General features: G+C 36.8%; 1 pseudogene; it reads right to left on the bottom strand.

Moving 5' to 3' along the window:
* Nucleotides 1-1,216: 1,216 nt before the first annotated feature.
* Nucleotides 1,217-18,766, bottom strand: LOC122281730 (annotated as a pseudogene).
* Nucleotides 18,767-20,051: the final 1,285 nt, after the last annotated feature.

Here is a 20,051-nt window from a genome sequence, read left to right as displayed (position 1 = left end):
GCCGGTTGCAAGTAGAGTTTTTCCTTTAAAAATATTATAATTGTGTTATTTAAAATTAAATTTAATCCAATAATATTAAAAATATCATATATAAATATTTACAAAATATTTAAATATTTATAAGCTTTAAAATACTAGACTTATTTTAAAAATCACTTGATATCTTTAAAAGTATGCCATTGAGACTCGATATATAGAATGAGACTCGTAATTATAAAAAAAAGGAGCAAGTTATTACAGAAATGACAGAAGGCAATTTAGAAATTCTCTCTCTCTCAAAAAGTTTTCATTTCTTCAAAACTTATCATTAGGATATGTTCATTCCCCAAATAACAGATTTTTAATTTCTTAGTTGAATAGCAAAATTTGATAGTATTCGAGATCTAATTTCTTGTGTGTATAACGCAATTAAACAAATAGACTTGTTCTATGCTTTATTGTATCTTGGAAGAAAATTCGGTTATAATCCCTGTGCATACCATTATTGGTAAGAGCGAATGTTGTCTTAAGGAAAGCGACATTGTAATGCATATTGAAGCAAACTTTTCTCTCACTATTTTTTTGTTTTATAGCCCCTTATGCACCAACACTACATTCCTGTCACATTCTCTTCTTACTCGATTCATTATGGGATGATGATAAACTAAAAGAAAATGATCTTATTTCTAAAAGTGACTTGAATTGATATTGATTAACTGGGAGTGTAAAATCATTACTTTTTTTAAAAGTTTAACGTGATGAAAAGATATAAATTTTATTATTTATTTTATATATTAACACTCCCCTTCACATGTGGGTCAGACTCTCATTCAATGAATGACTCAATATGTGAAATATTTAATTAAATGAGATAGAATGTAGAGTTAAAGTTTGAATTTAGAACATTTATTCTGATATCATGTAAAATCACCATTTACCTGAAAAGTTTAAATTGATTGAAAGAATTATATTTTATTATTTATTTTATAATTAACAGGAACCTTAACATTTTTTTGCATAAAATCTATTAAACTTCCTCTACATTATGTAGATTAGCATCTATGGATTTTCAAACAATGTTTTAGACACGGAAAGGGTGTTAAAAAATTGTCAGCACATCTAGAATACAAACTAGTAATCATTGTACTTTATAAGTCCAATAGAGCCTAGAAAGCTGTTGAATTGCTGTTGAAATGCATAATAGTAATCGCTCTCATACTCGATTGAAGAAAAGATAGCCTCATGAAATAAGGATATAATTATTAACAATACTCACCAAATCAACTCAGTCAACGATGATCCAGATGCAAAGGCTACTACAAGCACACATATCGAAACTACCAACCAAGCAACGGCTACTACATGCACACATATAGAAACCACCAACCAAGCAACGGCTACATGTACACATTTAGAAACAACATAACCAAGGACCAAATCAAGCACTGCACTATCCTAATTTATTTTTTTACCGTTACTTGTCTTTTTTGTAGATATTACAACTCTGTAAAACTCCTATAAATACATAAAGTGACTCTCTGAAAGCTCTCACATTTTGTGAGAAATTTTTACAAACAGTTTGTATACAAACTTGTTTAATAATAAGGTCTTCAAAAGACTTGTCATATTGCATACAAGGAACTTTTGAGCATAGTTTGTTTAGTAACTATCTAGGGACGGGAGCAATTTCTGATTCTAGCTCCCAATGGAACGTATTGTGTGGCATGCTTGAAGTTCTACATTCAATTGCCATCGATTGACTACTCCCACGAACCAGAGCCAAACATTCATTTAGTTCTGCCAATACTTGACTCATGTCTGACCTTTGGATTACAACCGACAGTGTGCACGACATGGCTATTTCCACAACTTTCCAGGCAGAAGTGGTGTTGAATTCTCCTTCTAGTCTTGGATCAACAATGTTTTGAATATCTGCCCTTTCAATCAAAGGATAACCCATTCAAGAATGTGATTGTTTTCCTCAAGACCTCTTATTATTGCAGGGCGACCAGTTATAAGCTCAAACAAAATAATCCCAAAGCTATAGACGTCACTTTTCTTGTTGAAGTTCCCATATCTTGCAAATCTGCAAGTAGAACACATATGAGTGTCATTTATCAATTATACAACTCACACTGGTGAATAAAGTAAGACGTGTCCACTGTCCAGTTTCTAATAGAGTGTACTTGCAAAAACTACATACTTTAGCATTCTTTGCACATTGAATTAAGAGTGGAAAATAAGTTTTGGAGATTTTGGATGCATTGGGAACATGGGATTCCGTGTGGCGATCCACAAGGACAAATTTGCAAAACATAGGTAGGTAGTAGAAAATTTAGAGAAAAAGTTTAGGGGATGTTTGGTAATGTTTTTCATCTCCTCTTATTTTCTTTCTAAATATCACTTAAATACAAATATTTTTAAACTAATAATTACAATTTTTTCAAACTAATCCTTACAACTTTTCCAAACTTTCAAATAAGATTAAAAAAATAATTCAACTTTTTTAAATCTCAAAATAAATATAATATTAAAAAATTATATTCTAATGATATTTTAACTTTATAATATTTTTATTTAACTTTTTCTCTTTTTTCTTTTTTCAAAATCACATAAAATATCGTAATTTAAATTATTTTACTACTACTCACAAACCATTTCACTATTAATCACAGATTTCTCATGTTATCTTATCCTCAAACATTCCATAATGTTATAGATTTAACTAGAACTTTAGATATGATAATTGATTACAATATACTAATAAAAGAGCTCTGCAGAAGTCATTAAGTCTAAACACTTACTCCGGATCGAGGTATCCAAATGTGCCAGCTGGGTAAGTTGACACATGGGAATCATTTTCTGTGGCAAAGGCTCTAGAAAGCCCAAAATCAGCTATCTTAGCTTGCATTTTTTCGTTTAGTAGAACGTTGGCCGGTTTTAAATCTCTGTGGATGATAGGTGGCTTGCAACCATTATGTAGATACTCCAACCCTGCAACTCCACCAATAAACAATGTTGACTTATTCAAGCAAACGAAAAAAGAAATCCTGTTATAAAACTATCGAAAGGAGAGAGAGAGAGAGAGAGAGAGAGAGATAGAACTCAGAGAAGTTATGAAACTTATGAATTTCTTAAAGAATTCAACGATATATATAGGCGTACAAAGGGAACTATGCAAGTTACTATGCAGTACTATGCTGGTACTATGCACTGTGCGATGTCGGCCATTTACTATGCCAGTTACTATGCAGTACTATGCTGGCACTATGCACACTGTGCGATGTCGGCCATTTACTATGCCAGTTACTATGCAGTACTATGCTGGTACTATGCACTGTGCATTTGACGGCTAGCTCAAGGTGGTCATACAATTTTACAATGTTATTTTACAACACTCCCCCTTTGGATGACCACTTATAATGAATATGCCTCGTTAAAACCTTGCCAAGGAAAAACCCTGTGGGAAAAAACCAATGGCGAAGGAAAAAGAGTACAATATTCATGTGTACCGTAAAATGCTTTAAGATTGCCTCATTAAAACCTTGCGAAGGAAAACCCAGTGGGATAAAACCTTAGCGAAGGAAAAAGAGTACAATCAGCATAAGTCTTCAAGACGTTACTCCCCCTGAAAAGTGCATGATAAAAGGTCTTCAAGTCTCCGCATTCCAATGTTCTGCACAATCTTCTTAAATGTTGCAGTTGGTAATGCTTTTGTGAATAAATCTGCCAGATTATCACTTGATCGTATCTGCTTGACTTTAATTTCACCTTTTTCTTGAAGTTCATGAGTATAAAAGAATTTAGGTGAAATATGTTTGGTTCTATCACCTTTGATATATCCTCCTCTAATTTGAGCAATACAAGCAGCATTATCTTCGTATAAAGTTGTTGGACTATCATTAATCACTGGAAGACCACACTTTTCTTGAATATGTTGGATCATTGATCTTAGCCAAATGCATTCTCGACTTGTTTCATGAATTGCAATGATCTCTGAGTGATTTGAAGATGTAGCAGATAGTGTTTGTTTGACAGATCTCCATGATATAGCAGAATTTCCATAAGTAAATACATATCCAGTCTGAGATCTACCTCTGTGTGGATCTGAAAGATAACCTGCATCTGCATATCCAACTAATTGTGGACTTGAACCATATTGATAAAATAATCCCATATCAACCGTACCTCGAAGGTATCGAAGGATATGTTTAATGCCATTCCAATGTCTTCGAGTTGGTGCAGAACTATATCTTGCAAGTAAATTAACTGAAAATGCAATATCAGGCCGAGTGCAATTTGCAAGATACATCAGGGCTCCAATTGCACTGAGATAAGGTATTTCAGAACCAAGAATTTCTTCATTGTCTTCACAAGGACGAAATGGATCCTTCTGCACATCAAGTGATCGAACAACCATTGGAGTACTCAGGGGATGAGCTTTGTCCATGTAAAAGTGTTTCAAGACTTTCTCTGTATAATTTGATTGATGAATGAGAATTCCATTTGGCAAATGCTCGAGCTGCAGGCCGAGACAAAATTTCGTTTTGCCAAGATCTTTCATTTCAAATTCATTCTTTAAATATGTAGCAGTTCTTCTGATCTCTTCAGGAGTTCCAACAAGATTTAGATCATCAACATAAACCGCAATAATAACAAATCCGGAGTCTGATTTCTTAATAAAAACACATGGGCATATTGGATTATTCTCAAATCCTTCTTTCAATAGATATTCGCTAAGGCGTTTATACCACATGCGTCCGGATTGTTTTAACCCATATAAAGATCTTTGAAGCTTAATAGAATACATACTTCTGGATGTACTCAGATTAGAAGCTTCAGGCATTTTATATCCTTCAGGGATTTTCATATATATGTCATGATCTAGTGATCCATATAAATATGCGGTGACCACATCCATCAACTGCATATCCAATCTTTTTATAACTGCCAAACTAATCAAATATCTGAATGTGATTGCATCCATAACAGGAGAGTATGTTTCCTCATAATCAATCCCCGGTTTCTGCAGGAAACCTTGTGCAACAAGTCGTGCTTTATATCGCACAATTTCATTACTTTCATTACGTTTACGTATAAATACCCATTTATATCCAACGGGTATTACACCCTTTGGTGTTTGTATAATTGGTCCAAAGACCTCTCGCTTTGCTAGCGAGTTTAATTCAGCTTCAATAGCTGATTTCCATTTTGGCCAGTCATCTCTATGTCGACATTCTTCGACAGTTCTTGGCTCAATTTCTTCATTACTTCTGGTAATGTCAAGAGCCATTTTATATGAGAATATGTTGTCGACAACAGTTTTATTTCTATTCAAAATTTCTCCTGTATTCATGAAATGTATCGAGATCTCGTTATTTTCAGGTACCTGTCCCTCTTCAAGGGAAGACATTTCATGAAATACCTCTTCAGGAGGTTCTTTCTCAGGAGATTTACTCTCTTCATGAGCATCAATTACTCTTATGGCCTGTGTTGGTATGGATTCTTCAGGAGTACCAAATTCATTTTGTATTTTCTTCTTTCGAGGAATTTTGTCCTTAGCACCAATAGGCCGTCCACGCTTCAGGCGTATCTTAGACTCGCCTATTGCTATTTTGGCAACTTGTCCTTCAGGGACTGCAATCCTTGCTGGAACATTAACAGCAGGAATATATGATTTTACCACACCTTTAGTGTCAGTAAATGCATCCGGTAATTGGTTTGCAACACTTTGCAAATGAATAATCTTTTGAACCTCTAGATTACATTCTTTTGTACGAGGATCAAATTGGGAAAGAGCTTTATTTTCCCAAGTAATTTCTTGTCGTGCTTCAGGCACCGACTTCTCTTTACACAATGTTTGTCGTGCTTCAGGCACCGACTTCTCATTACCCATTGTTGGAAAAATGGATTCGTCAAAATGACAATCCTCAAAACGTGCCTTAAACATATCCCCTGTAAGAGGCTCAAGGTATCTGATAATAGATGGAGAATCAAACCCAACATATATCCCAAGTCTACGTTGAGGGCCCATCTTTGTACGTTGTGGAGGTGCAATTGGAACATATACAGTACATCCAAAAGTACGAAGATGAGAGATATTTGGTTGCTGACCAAATGCAAGCTGTAATGGTGAATATTTGTGATATGCTGATGGTCTAACTCGAATTAATGATGCTGCATGAATTATAGCATGTCCCCAAGCAGAAATAGGAAGATTTGATTTCATGAGTAAAGGTCTAGCGATTAGCTGAAGCCTTTTAATCAATGATTCAGCTAAACCATTTTGAGTATGTGTGTGGGCAACTGGATGTTCAACATCTATTCCTATTGACATGCAATAATTATCAAAAGCTTGAGATGTAAATTCTCCTGCATTATCCAATCGAATAGTTTTAATTGGATAATCAGGGAATTGTGCTCGTAGCTTAATTATTTGTGCAAGAAGTTTAGCAAATGCAGCATTTCTAGTGGAAAGTAAACAAACATGTGACCATCGACTTGATGCATCAATTAAAACCATAAAATATCTGAACGGTCCACTTGATGGTTGAATAGGCCCACATATATCTCCATGAATCCTTTGTAAAAACGATGGAGATTCAAAACCAACCTTTGAGATAGATGGTTTGATAATCAATTTACCTTGAGAACATGCAGAGCATGGATATTCATTGGGTAAGATAATCTTCTCCATCTATAGAATTTAAAGCATATGATGGTTCAGCAAAATTTGTTTCAAATTTCTTTATTTTTTCTTTTATGGAAGATTGGTATAAGTCAACCAAGTGTTTAGCTGTACGACAGGTACGAGACCAATGTCCAGTCATACCACATCTATGGCATTCATCTTCATATTTCTTTACAAATTTATTTTGAGGACCTTTGCCCTTGTCTGAGTTGAACCACTTCTGGTGGTACGGTGTATATCTATTATTTTCCCTTTTAGTGTGGTCACTTCTAGGACCTCCACTTCTATAGTTTTTCTTACCACGTCCACGCCCTCTTTTTCTTTGAAAAGATGCACCATTCGCTTCTGGGAATGATGTAAATCTAGTACCATTCACTTCAGGGAATGATATAGAACCAGTAGGACGTGACTGGTGATTTCTTAATAAAAGCTCATTATTCTGCTCAGCTAATAGAAGACAAGATATAAGTTCAGAATATTTCTTGAACTTTCGCTCTCGATACTGCTGCTGCAGGAGCACATTCGAGGCATGAAAAGTAGTATATGTTTTCTCTAACAAGTCATCATCAGTGACTTTTTCACCACATAATTTCAATAGCGAGCTAATTTTAAAGAGTGCAGAGTTATACTCACTAACACTCTTGAAGTCTTGCAACCTCAGGTGCATCCAATCATGACGAGCTTTTGGGAGGATTACAGTTTTCTGGTGTTCATATCTCTCCCTTAAATCATTCCACAAAATAAGTGGATTTTTCACCGTTAGATACTCAGTTTTTAATTCTTCATGAAGATGGTGCCGAAGGAAAATCATTGCCTTAGCACGGTCCTGCAGGGACCCTTGATTTCCTTCTTTAATTGTATCTCCCAGGTTCATTGCATCCAGATGGATCTCAGCATCAAGGATCCAAGATAAATAATTTTTCCCAGAAATGTCAAGAGCAACGAATTCCAATTTTGTAAGATTTGACATTTTCTACATATATAAATCAAGAATATAAGTATGTTTAATATTTCATATTCATTTTGAAAACTATAAAAAAATATATTGAAAGACTTACTTGAAGTAGAGGACTATTAGCTTCAAGATCGTCAGAACTCTCGTGCTGATAACGTGTTATAAAACTATCGAAAGGAGAGAGAGAGAGAGAGAGATAGAACTCAGAGAAGTTATGAAACTTATGAATTTCTTAAAGAATTCAATGATATATATAGGCGTACAAAGGGAACTATGCAAGTTACTATGCAGTACTATGCTGGTACTGTGCATATTTACTATGCAGTACTATGCTGGTACTATGCACTGTGCGATGTCGGCCATTTATTATGCTAGTTACTATGCAGTACTGTGCTGGCACTATGCACACTGTGCGATGTCGGCCATTTACTATGCCAGTTACTATGCAGTACTATGCTGGCACTATGCACTGTGCATTTGACGGCTAGCTCAAGGTGGTCATACAATTTTACAATGTTATTTTACAACAAATCCAAAGATGTTGAAGATGAATAATTTTGTGGTTAATTTGTTTGCAAACCGTGTGCTGTGTCCACTGCAATACAAAGTCGCTCATTCCATGTTAAGACATTTGGGTTTGTCACTGCAGCAAAAAATTCAATTTTGTCTCATTCAGGTTTTCACAATCATGCAAGAAAATAATAATTTCCGTCGCATTTCTGTGAAACATGCAGACTCTTTTTCTTTTAGGTCAAATAAATACATTTAAATAAATGACAAGCATCATGAAGTTCATAAGAGTTAAGAAACAACCGGCACTCAAATTGTTAGCTTCCGTTCCGTGTATTAAACAAGCAAGTGCTAGTTAACTTTTAACACCCAAGAGATTTGGGTACAGAGACTAAATATTGAGCTCTCAACTTCTCACATTTAGACTTAACATCACTCTGGAAACACACTAGTGATCTCTGCCAAGAGGCGAAAGGCAACGCTGAACTCTTTAATCTCCTCTTCTAGATTTTTCCTTCTTTGTACTTCAGTGTTCAAATCCTTCAAAACGTTTTCCTTCTGGTCAGCAACCAGTGCAAGTTTTCGAGATGACTCCGAGACCATTTGGTGCAAATGATCCCTATCTTCTTTCAAAAGCTGAAACTCTGTTTCCAAACTATCGCATCTTTCTTTAGAAACCACCAGGAGCTGGTTATTGAAATCCAACTCTTTCTCCAAGCCATGGCATCTTTTCTTGATAGTGTTCAGGTCATTGCTCAGTTCTTCCTCCCAACAAGTAGTTTCTCCATCCTGAGTATCCTTATTGTATAAGCTTATCGGACTGCCTATGGGAAATGACTTGATAAGGATTCGAGATTATATGCACTGTGTCAGGTGGTTGCTCTAACTAGAAGCCAACCAGGTTCAGAGATGGAACTGTATCTAAGCTATGATGTACTTTTGATTTGATGAAGGTAACATATAGCTAGCGACTCATAGGATGAGAGGAGCCTTTGAAAACGAGATCGCAAATACCTGATAAATGCTGCTGCAGATTCCCATTAGCCATGTACTCATATATGAGCGCCTTTTTTTTGCCATCATCACAGTATCCAACAAGAGTAACCAAGTTTCCATGATGAAGTACCATTAAGAGCTGCGCCTGCGTTTCGAAATGGAGTTCCATTGTTTAGTTGAGTGAAATTGTAGTCTTTAAAACTTTCAAGTAATTGCAAACTCTGTCTTCTATTCTATCTAACCTCCGTTCTAAATTCCTTGTACCCTTGGTTTGATGAAGGAGAGAGAAGCTTAACAGCAACTGGAATTCCATCTTTCAATTTGCCGAGGTACACGTTTCCAAATCCTCCTTTGCCAATGATGTTTCTGAAGTTATTAGTTATCTTAACAACCTCAGAGTAGCTATACTGTTGATTCTTTGATTTGATGCTGGATTTGGTAACCATGTCTACAACAAGAAAGATTATCAAAATTGAAACATTCACATGTCTGCTAAAAATAGGTTTGCGGCTTGCATTGTAATGTGCTTACTTTATGTTTTAAATCTCTCATGCTTGTTACTATAATTAAAAATCCCGAGTCCACTTATCCTAAAGGGGAATGCAGATTAACCCTCAGGCTTGTACAACCAAATCCCATAATCAGTGATGTTATAGTCGTGCTGAGCTTAGATTTCTGCATTATAGTTTGACAGTGAGTAATGCTATAAGAAGTCTAGGATTTCATGCTTGTCTATGTTAGGATGTGTTATCTCCCTTTTCAAGGTCAGCCTCAGGAGGGTACGAAGTGGTGTCCCACTTAATGAAGAGTTTGGGTCTACTTGATTTTACAAAATAGCAGGGGATTGAGATGCCATGGTTGTACGGTATAGAAAGTAATGAGATTCTCAACTATGTCGAACTCCAGGGTGAATGGATAGTAAATGGGAGGATGAAACTCTTTATTTTTAATATTATCTTAATGATTGAGCAATAAAGGGCATCAGGAAGCCAATCTAAAGAAGGATACATTTTGTTGACCTCTCAAAACTAGCCGTAAACATAAGTGTGTGAGAATGGATCCAAAACAATAGGTGAGTAGAATGAGCGCGTTCATCACTTTCACCTACCATGGTGTTCCACTAATGTAATTTATTTATCGATCATTTGCAGTTTCCATCCATAAGTGTGTTCTTTTTTTATTTTCCATTGATTGCTATAGCCTATATCTTTGTAAGCAAGCTCACCTATATAAACCGTGCTAACAACTACAGAAGAAGAAAATATTGAACGAACTACCTGATCCTCTTTTCCTTCTATATATAGCAAGAGCACTAATGATGAAGAGAAGTATCAAGACTGCTGTTATAGACGATGCAAGAACTGGAATGAAAAACTCCCGTTTCTTCTTTCCCTTACATGGAGTGTCCAGACAAAGATCCGGATTTGCATCAACCCTTGTATGAAGTGCATCAAGGTAAGATGATAGAGTCAATTAGTTATAATATATTAGATGGTGCCGTCCATCATGCAAAAAAAAAAAAAATTACAGTTCGAAATATAATTTTTCCTCACAGGGAATAAATGAACATAGACTTTTTCTAGCATTTATTATGAACCGAAAAAAAGTAAAAAAGAACAAAACGAAATTAACATTAATAAGGAGAGAAAGAAAAAGAATATTGGGGGTAGGAAGATAGACTAACCTCAGGTCCAATTTTCCATTCCTAAACCGTTCCAGAAGAGCCTGAGGAACTAAACCCGTGAGCTTGTTTCCTCTTAAATCCCTGCAAAGATAGTTCCAAGTACATTATTTCAATTTCCTTCCCTGAAGGTCATGTTTAAAACACCCACATCAGAGCTCCACAGCTTACAGGGTCTTCAAATTAGGTAGTTGTTCCAAAACTTCTGGCAGTGGCCCAGTTAAGTCATTAAATGACAAATCCCTGAAAAAAAAGAGAGAAGAAAATCTTGGATTAGAATATTAGTGAGTTATAAGGGAAGGTTTGGATAATGAGTTGATATAAAAGTTAAAAGTTGAATAAAATATTGTTAAAATATTATTATTATTATTTTGAGATTTAAAAAAGTTAAATTATTTATTATATTTTGTATAAAAAGTTAAAAAAAATATAATGATTAAGTAAAATGAGTTTAAATGAGTTGGGGAATTTCTTAATCCAAACCGGCCTAAGCTGAACAATTGTTTTCTGTCGTTGAAAATCAAATATTAAATAACATGACTTGCATATAAATATAATTCCTTCCAAGTAAAAGTTCCTGGTATCAAATCTCAGAAAATACACTCTCCAATTATTAACTTCTACGCCAATCAGGGTCCATGATCTGCCAATTGGCAATCTCAAGCTGGCAGACTGTGTTGCTAATTAAATATCTATTGCTTTTCAAATTAATGGTTGGTTTGTATACCTAAATTTAAATTATCTTATTTTTTATAATTTTTATAAATTTTTACACAAAATATAATCAACAATTCAACTTTTTTAATTTTCAAAACAGAAATTAAAAAATTATATTTTAATAATATTTTGTTCAACTTTTAACAAAACATCTCATCTCATTTTATTTAACTGTGTAACCAAATGAGGCCTTAAGACTCACAAGGACTGGATTAGTTCGAGCTTAGAGGATGAAGTTGCAATTTCCCCTGTCAATTTGCTTGAGCTCAAGTTCCTGTTTGTAATTATGAAACAAGGAAAAGTTATTGCCAATGATTAAAGATAAATTGCAATCCAGAAAAAAAAAATACTCTCATGCAATAAGCAGGGAGTCACTATCTGTTTGAAGTTTCGGTCAAAATGAAAGTTTCACAGCGTGATTGAAATTTCACAGGATGCATCCACAGAAGTCCAATGTTTCGGAAATGCACTCACAATGAGATGATCCTTGGAAGAGTGTCATTATTGCAGTTTAAACCTTCCCATGAGTAATCACTTGGGACACATGGATCGCCTTGCCAGTTTCTAGTCACGTTGTACTGGGCCTTGATCTCCAGCATAGCAGTAACTTAAGTTTGTAATGAAAAAACAAGAATTAATAGAAAACGATTGAAACATAAAGTGGGAAAGACTGAGGAGGGAGAACTTGAGAAGAAGAAAAAAAAAACCATAAAGAAGTACCAAAAAAGCATAATAGTGTGCAAACCATGCGCGTTATTCTCCCATGGCTATAAGTTTCCCATGGGAGGAGTTGCAAACACTAAATTAAAGGCCAGAATCTTAGAAGAATTGCACCGCACCCATCATGAAGGAACACCAAATGGATGCAGTGGTGGTGGTGCATTTCGTGTACTTGTTGAACCAACTCTGCGGGCCATGTGATCAATGTTGTGCCTTGAGCCGCTCAGAAATTACACCCACAATAGATAGAGACATTATTTAAGTGGTTCGGCAACTTGCCTACGTCCACCGAAGCGGAAATTCAATTTTTCAATATGTTTGTACAATTTTACAAACACTCATCAACAATCTCTCTATCTCTCAAATGGCACTCTGTTCTGGGTTTCCCCAGAACCCAAATTTCGCCCCAAGCCTCTGCCTCGATCTCTCACCGCAGTGAGGATGATTTAATCTTCACAAATCGTCTCCTTTTATAGGAGAAACCATGGGGGACAAATAGCCACACTTCTTGACCAAGTGAGCCTCTAATGGTGAGTGGGTGGGTAAGTGGTTGGTGGATGGGGTTGGTGGCTGTAAATCCACAACCAATTCACATTTGGGCAATTCACACTTGGGTTGATTTCAACAATCACCCCCTCCACCCAAGTGTGCCATACCAGGCTGCTTGCAAATTGATTCATTTTTCAAATGATTGCACTCCTTTATTGGAATGCTTGTCAGCCATGAGAGATCCGTTATCAAATGCATCTGCAGGTACGTCTTTAAATGGATGTCCAGATGCTTCTCCAAATGCATCTTCAAATGCATTAGCATCGTCTACACCCACGGAACTTGCAAGGGATTTTCTTCAGAGGAGATTTACAAGTGCCTAATTGCACAATCTCAACTCTCTAGGATTCTTTCTTTTGCTTGAGTCCATGAGTCCGCACTCATGTACACTTTGAGCAAACTGAGCTTCGTTCTAGCCACATTCGAGCGAACAATCTGCCTGGTGCCTTTACAGCTTTCAAACTAGGCTTCACAATCCTACAATCACACCAATCTCCAACTTGGAGACTGGTTCTCAACATGCCGAGCTCTATCTCCAGCATGATCCCTTATCATCTACACAATTTTACAGCTCATGTCTTCAACTTAGAAGACTAACTAAAGTGATGCATAACTTTAGTTCATCACGTACAGTGCCCTTAATCAACACATCTACATAGGGCAACACATCTCCTACTGCACTGGGAAGCAATGGTCTCGCACGGACCTTGACACATATCAGAGAACCTGTTGCTGAGGTCTCCATTTCTGATCTGGGTGACTGACCCTTCATCCTGCTGCTATCTTCAGTCGCATGTGCCCATCTTATGTGCAGTCTCCGACTTGCATAATCTCCCTTCTTGTAAGATTTTTCTTCATACCGTAGTTCACTACCTTCATTCAACAGGATACATTTTAAGGTAGTAACCACCATGGAGGTCTGATCGTCTTGGCAGTTCTTTAGGTGTAGATATCCCTGGAACATCTGACGTTTTGTTCCCATCTCTCACACCTGTACTTCATGTCGTGGTCTAGGGAGATTTCTTTAGAAAAGTAAAACTGGGTTCCTTTTACTTTCTCATCTAATTCACACGACAATTAACTCGAGCCAAGACCAATTAATCCTTCGTGACCTTCCAACGCCAAATGCTATTGGGCAACAATAGCAACAATCTCCACCTCAATGAAGATCTTCATAACTCAGGCTATCATGCTTCACCATAAAAGCATATCCACTCAGAATAAACCAATTCCAAGCATTTCACTTCGGCCCATGTCGAAAATAACCTTGTTGAAAACTATGGTGTAACTTCCACGTTTGGCTCTCCTGGAAGTTCATCAGCCATCGACATGAATTTCCACCACACACCCTGCATTAATGCCAAACCAATGCCTGTGTGCAAACTTGTGGACCTGCTAACATTAACACATCCTCTATCATGACAACTCTGAGAATTAGCGGCATGCCATGAGGATATACATGTCTCTTTTTTCATGGAGAGAGACACAACATTAGCATCAATACCAGTATCTCCATTTACTGACTTGGAGCCACTTGCCGAAACTGCTCCTTGTACTAGCCGTTTCACTAGTCACTAGTATCACTGTTGACTTCAGGGATTGATTTGCCCTTCAACGTCTTTGAGAAAACACTACTGAATGACTGCTGTCTTCAAGCTGTCTTTAACAGCATTGTGCACTGCAAGAAATGCAACGCCATGTATTTCTTCAGTCACCATATTCACAGCATCATTCTCAATTTTCTCCTGATTTTAGCAGTCTCTTGTGGCCTGTCTTGCCACAATTTCTAGCGAGTCATCTGTTGTCCAGATCTTGACTTGCCTCTATCCTTACTATCAACATTCAGGACCAACAACTCGAGATCTTGCCAGAATCTCTTCTGCGCACCTCCTCATCTAGGATAAGATCTCTTACATTAAGAAACTTCAACTTCGACTTCTTTGCAGAATTACTCATAGCCATTCTCATGACCTCCCAACCTTTTGACCACAACGCCAAATGCTATTAGGCAACAATAGTACCTTCTGCCTTTTTTGAAATTGAATCGTTTCTCCACCTCAAATCTGACAAGATTTGAAGTCTTACTTCCTGACATTGCTTTAATGAATTTACCGTAGAAATGAATAGTACCTCACTAAGTCAGTTCCCAGGAAAGATTGGAGGGTCACAATGGACACACTTAAAATTTTCAATCTCCTAGACAGAACCTCCTTAAACTGTACGTATCCACACTACCACACCAAAGCTTCATCTGCACTTTGTTATTTGCAACTGGCTTTTCAAAGAAAGCTACAATGAGATCCGATGTGGTTCTCCTCTTAATAACAATATGCTCCATGAATTGTATGACTGCCAAAACCTGCTGATATAACAAGTTAATCAGCATCGTCCAATGATCTGAAATTTGCTCCATCAAATTTCACGATCCCAACTGGCTTAAATCAAGCCCAAACGAACTGAGTCTATCTCGACTCCAACTGGCTACGATCAAGCCCACAGCAAATGAGTCTGTCATGACTCCAACTGGCTACGATCAAGCCCACAGCAAATGAGTCCGTCATGACTCCGACTGGCTACGATCAAGCCCACAACTGATCTGCAACTCTGAACGGTTCAGATCGAAAGTACCGATGGTGAATATCAACATTCCCACCGTACCGATGAGTCTGGAATGATCCAAATAGTTTGTCAGCACTATTTGATCATTGCAATGGAACTCTAACTAGCATAGATCTAGCCCAAAATGATCTGCAACACGTGGACGGTTCAGATCGAATGTACCGATGGCGAATCACAACATTCCCACCGTACAGATGAGTCTGGAATGATCCAAATAGTTTGTCAGCGCTATTTGATCATCACAATTGAACTCTAACCGGCGTAGATCTAGCCCAAAATGATCTGCAACACCTTGACAGTTCAGATCCACAGTACCGATGGTGAATCTCCACATTCCCACCGTATAGATGAGTTCGGAATGATCCAAATAGTTTGTCAGCACTATTTGATCATCGCGATGGAACTCCAACTGGCGTAGATCTAGCTCAAAATGATCTGCAACACATCGACAGTTCAGATCGACAGTACTGATGGCGAATCTCGACATTCTTACCATACGAATGAGTCCGAAATGATCCAAATAATTAGAAACCACTATTTGATCGTTGAAATCGGACTCCGAATGACTCAGATCTAGCCCAAAATCGATCTGCGACTTTTGTACGGTTCAGATCAGTCTTTTGCTACAGTAGCGCGTGCCTGAGCGTGGAGGCGCGTGGAAGATTGTGGCACACACGTCTTCTTCCTCCAGACGCTAGTGGGGGTGCGTGTTTCCTACTCGTCTTCTTCCTCCGACACGATTTAGGCGCGTCTGTGCACTCTCCAACTTCCAGGGGTGCGTACGGGCTCCTCCGACATCCGTTTTTGACGCCGTTTGCGGCCACGGATCCGTCTTGATGAGAGGAACATTGTGGTATGATCAAAAGTTGATTTTGATCAACTGTAATTTTCTGAGTTGCACGAACCAAAGCTCTGATATCAATTTGTTGCGCCTCCGGCCGCCCAAAAATCACACCCACAATAGATAGAGACATTATTTAAGTGGTTCGGCAACTTGCCTACGTCCACTGAAGCGGAAATTCAATTTTTCAATATGTTTGTACAATTTTACAAATATTCATCAACAATCTCTCTATCTCTCAAATGGCACTCTGTTCTGGGTTTCTCCATAACCCAAATTTCGCCCCAAGCCTCTGCCTCGATCTCTCACCGCAGTGAGGATGATTTAATCTTCACAAATCGTCTCCTTTTATAAGAGAAACCATGGGGGACAAATAGCCACACTTCTTGACCAAGTGAGCCTCTAATGGTGAGTGGGTGGGTGAGTGGTTGGTGGATGGGGTTGGTGGCTGTAAATCCACAATCAATTCACATTTGGGCAATTCACACTTGGGTTGATTTCAACAATCAACTCCGGCCTCACATACGCACAGCACATGATATATAATCCAGACAATTAGGAAAACAAAAAGAGAAGAAAGAAAGCATACCATCGTCTGGGGCAGTCGGTTTATTTGGTAGCTCTAGTAACCGATAAATCTCATAGGCGTTGAGGATTGGAGGAATAGTAGTTCCTCGAGCCGCATTTATTGAGAAGTAACGTGTCCCGTCACCGCTAATTGGTGGATCATCTTGGACTATTGTGAGTGGTTTTAGATAATCAAGTTTAAAAGAGCCTGAGAGATTGCGCTCACCGTTCAAGTCAATTGTCAATTCCCTCTGCTGGCCAGGTTCAAGTTTCTCTATCTCAGCAAAGTGAAGGTAAACATAAAACTTAGAAACTGTGTCTGGCGCGGTCCAGGAAACTTTCAGTGGATTGCTCGCGTTCTGTGTTTTGGAAGCCGTCTTTAACACTTGAGCTGGTAATTCATAAGCGTTATCAGTGCTGTTGGTGTATATGGTTGAGACGGAGGAAATTGGGATCAAATCTTGACCAACTTGTTGAGCAGACCAGTAGCGATCATATACATCGTCTCGATACCTAATTTGCAGAAACGTTTTTACACTGTAAATACTAATAACAAAATGATACTTGAACAACACGTATGTTTAACTACTCAATCCTATTACAATTTCATGAACGTACGTATATACTTGAAGACCAAGCAAGTCTTGCCCAATCTATAATTATAATTAGCATCACACTCATGATTCACCTGATTATTCCTGGTACAGTACTAGTATTAGCAATACCAACGTCCAGACGGTAATAGTATTGAAGTGCCCCACTCGCAGTGATCAGATATATGGAATTGTCCAAACGTCGGAGTTCCAATGCTGAAATGAAGGGTACTCCTTGGCCAGTGTTCACAAGACAAACATCTATGTAATCCGTTGAGAGTAGGTGAATAATCTCTTAAGTTTTTCCATCCGTGCTCTTCACTGTTATCCATTTATTGACCCCAAGATATAGGTCGAATTCTGGGCCTTGATTTTTGCCATCGTAATTTCCATACAGGAATATAGCTCTGATCAGGAACTTATTGTTTTTACCTTGATCCGGTCTCAGGCTATAACAATTCCTTTTTCCTTGAGGAAAACTTCTCAAGTTCTTCAGCGGCCGTACATATCTTTCAGATAAATCAGGGGATGGAGTCTCAGCAACTCCAGTATCTATAAATCCTTTATCTGTCACGTAGCGAATACCCGTTGTATCTTCAAAGTAATCTTCATTGCTCCCACAATCAATGCTGATGAAACCTTGAAATTTTGGCAAAGAAATTAAGAGAGAATTATACAAACGGAATTGCTATATATACGGCCTCCTAGATAAATTCAGCGAGATTAAAGTGGCTAATATAAATTTCAATGTGTTAGCTAGTCATGTATCCTTCATGTCAACTTGTAAATAAAATCATTAAATAAGCTATTAAAACAGAATTGAGTATAAGTTTGTGTTTTGATAATCACTCAACTACTTATCAATATTTTATTATTAATTTTTAGCACTTTTTAATTACTATTCACAAATAATCTGAGATTGTCTCACTGTCCAAACGTATCCTAGATTTGGATGTCACCTAAAAATTTCCTTATTTTGATTTCTTTTTTAAATAAAAGGCATGCATAAACAAGCTAGGTAGGTAGGAAAATAAAGCAAAAAATACACACGCGCAAGGAACAATGCATTTTCTCCTCAATGAATAGAAATGTGATTTTAATTCCCACAAATTTAAGATTAACAAAGATTTCAAGATCAGTATATGTTCTCAAATACCTGCTGGAATTTCACGCAGTTTTCTTCCACCATGACTAATATGAATGTTCCCTGCAGCAGCGTGTTCTGAGTTGCCAACTCCAAGAATAGCAGTCGCTGTAACAAAAAGGAGGCAAGCTTTCAAAACCAAAAGCATTTCTGTAATTGCACCAGTATCCATCTTTCTCACTAAATTTTATTGCCCTGCCGAGGAAGACGGGATGGGGAGCACTCCGAAGATGTGGGTGTTTCAGCAATAAATAATGGAACTAGTCTGGTACGCGTCTCCTACGAATCGACTCGCCCCCAAACAATTTCTTTTTAGAAAATACTTTAGTTATAAAAGAATTATATAAAAGTAAACTGGTAAATTGATGTGATTTGATGTTGTATATCAGATTATAAAATTACTTTGATTATAAATTAGATCTAATAGATTTCATGAAACCACATCAGTTTGTGAGTTTATTTTGTACCATCTCTTTGTGTTTATAGTAATTCTCTATTATTTAAAGGTAGGTTTGGAGTATGGGATGATACACAGAATTTTTATTTAATCTCATTTTATTTTATTCCCAAACAATTTCTTTGTAGAAAATACTTTAGTTATAAAACGGTTATATAAAAGTAAACTGATAAATTGATGTGATTTGACGTGGTACATTAAAGTTACTTTGATTATAAATTAGATTTAATAGATTTCATGAAAACACATCAGTTTGTGGGTTTACTTTGTACGATCTCTTTGTATTTATAGTAATTCTCTATAGGGTTGCAAACGAACCGAATCAAGTCGAATTCGAACAGGGGGTCTCGAGCTCGTTTAGCATATATACCTACTCGAACTCGACTCGAGCTCGAAAAAGATTGAGAATTTCTGATCGAGCTCGACTCGTCTAATGTAAATTCTGATCGAACTCGACTCAAACTCGAGTACAAAAAATACTCGAGTTGATACGAGCTCGAGTAGCTCGACTCGAACTCGATTTAAATCAGACCCACAATTTTTTTTTTTTGTTGGCTGAAGTAGAAATGAGATTATTTCTCTTAATCAACTTTAACTAGAATTATGATAATATATATTAAATTGAGTTCTTAATGGTTATTAGACATAAATCAATGATTTATCACTTACCACAATATAATTAAAACTTACAAATAGGTAAAATAATAATTCCAACATATAAGATATCGTATCACAATAAATTACAATTTCAAATGGTAGATCACTAATTACAATTACAAAATCTAGCAAACTTACAAAAATAATAAATTATAATTTCAAATGATAAATCACTAATTACAGTTACAATTTCCAGCAAATTTACTAAAAGAATAAACTAAGTAGCTTCAAAAGCTTACAAACTTACAAATAATGCCCATTACAAATATAACACAATTCAATGACTTAGTTCTTAGTAGCTTTAGAGCTTGACAAATAATAATAATAAACAAAAAATTATTACAAATAAATTAGTAGATTGATAGAACAATATCA

This window comes from Carya illinoinensis, chromosome 1, assembly GCF_018687715.1.
Source record: "Carya illinoinensis cultivar Pawnee chromosome 1, C.illinoinensisPawnee_v1, whole genome shotgun sequence".
NCBI classification, from domain to species: Eukaryota; Viridiplantae; Streptophyta; class Magnoliopsida; order Fagales; family Juglandaceae; genus Carya; species Carya illinoinensis.
The sequence above is the reverse complement of the archived record's forward strand: the minus strand, read 5'-3'. Positions and strand labels throughout refer to the sequence as shown.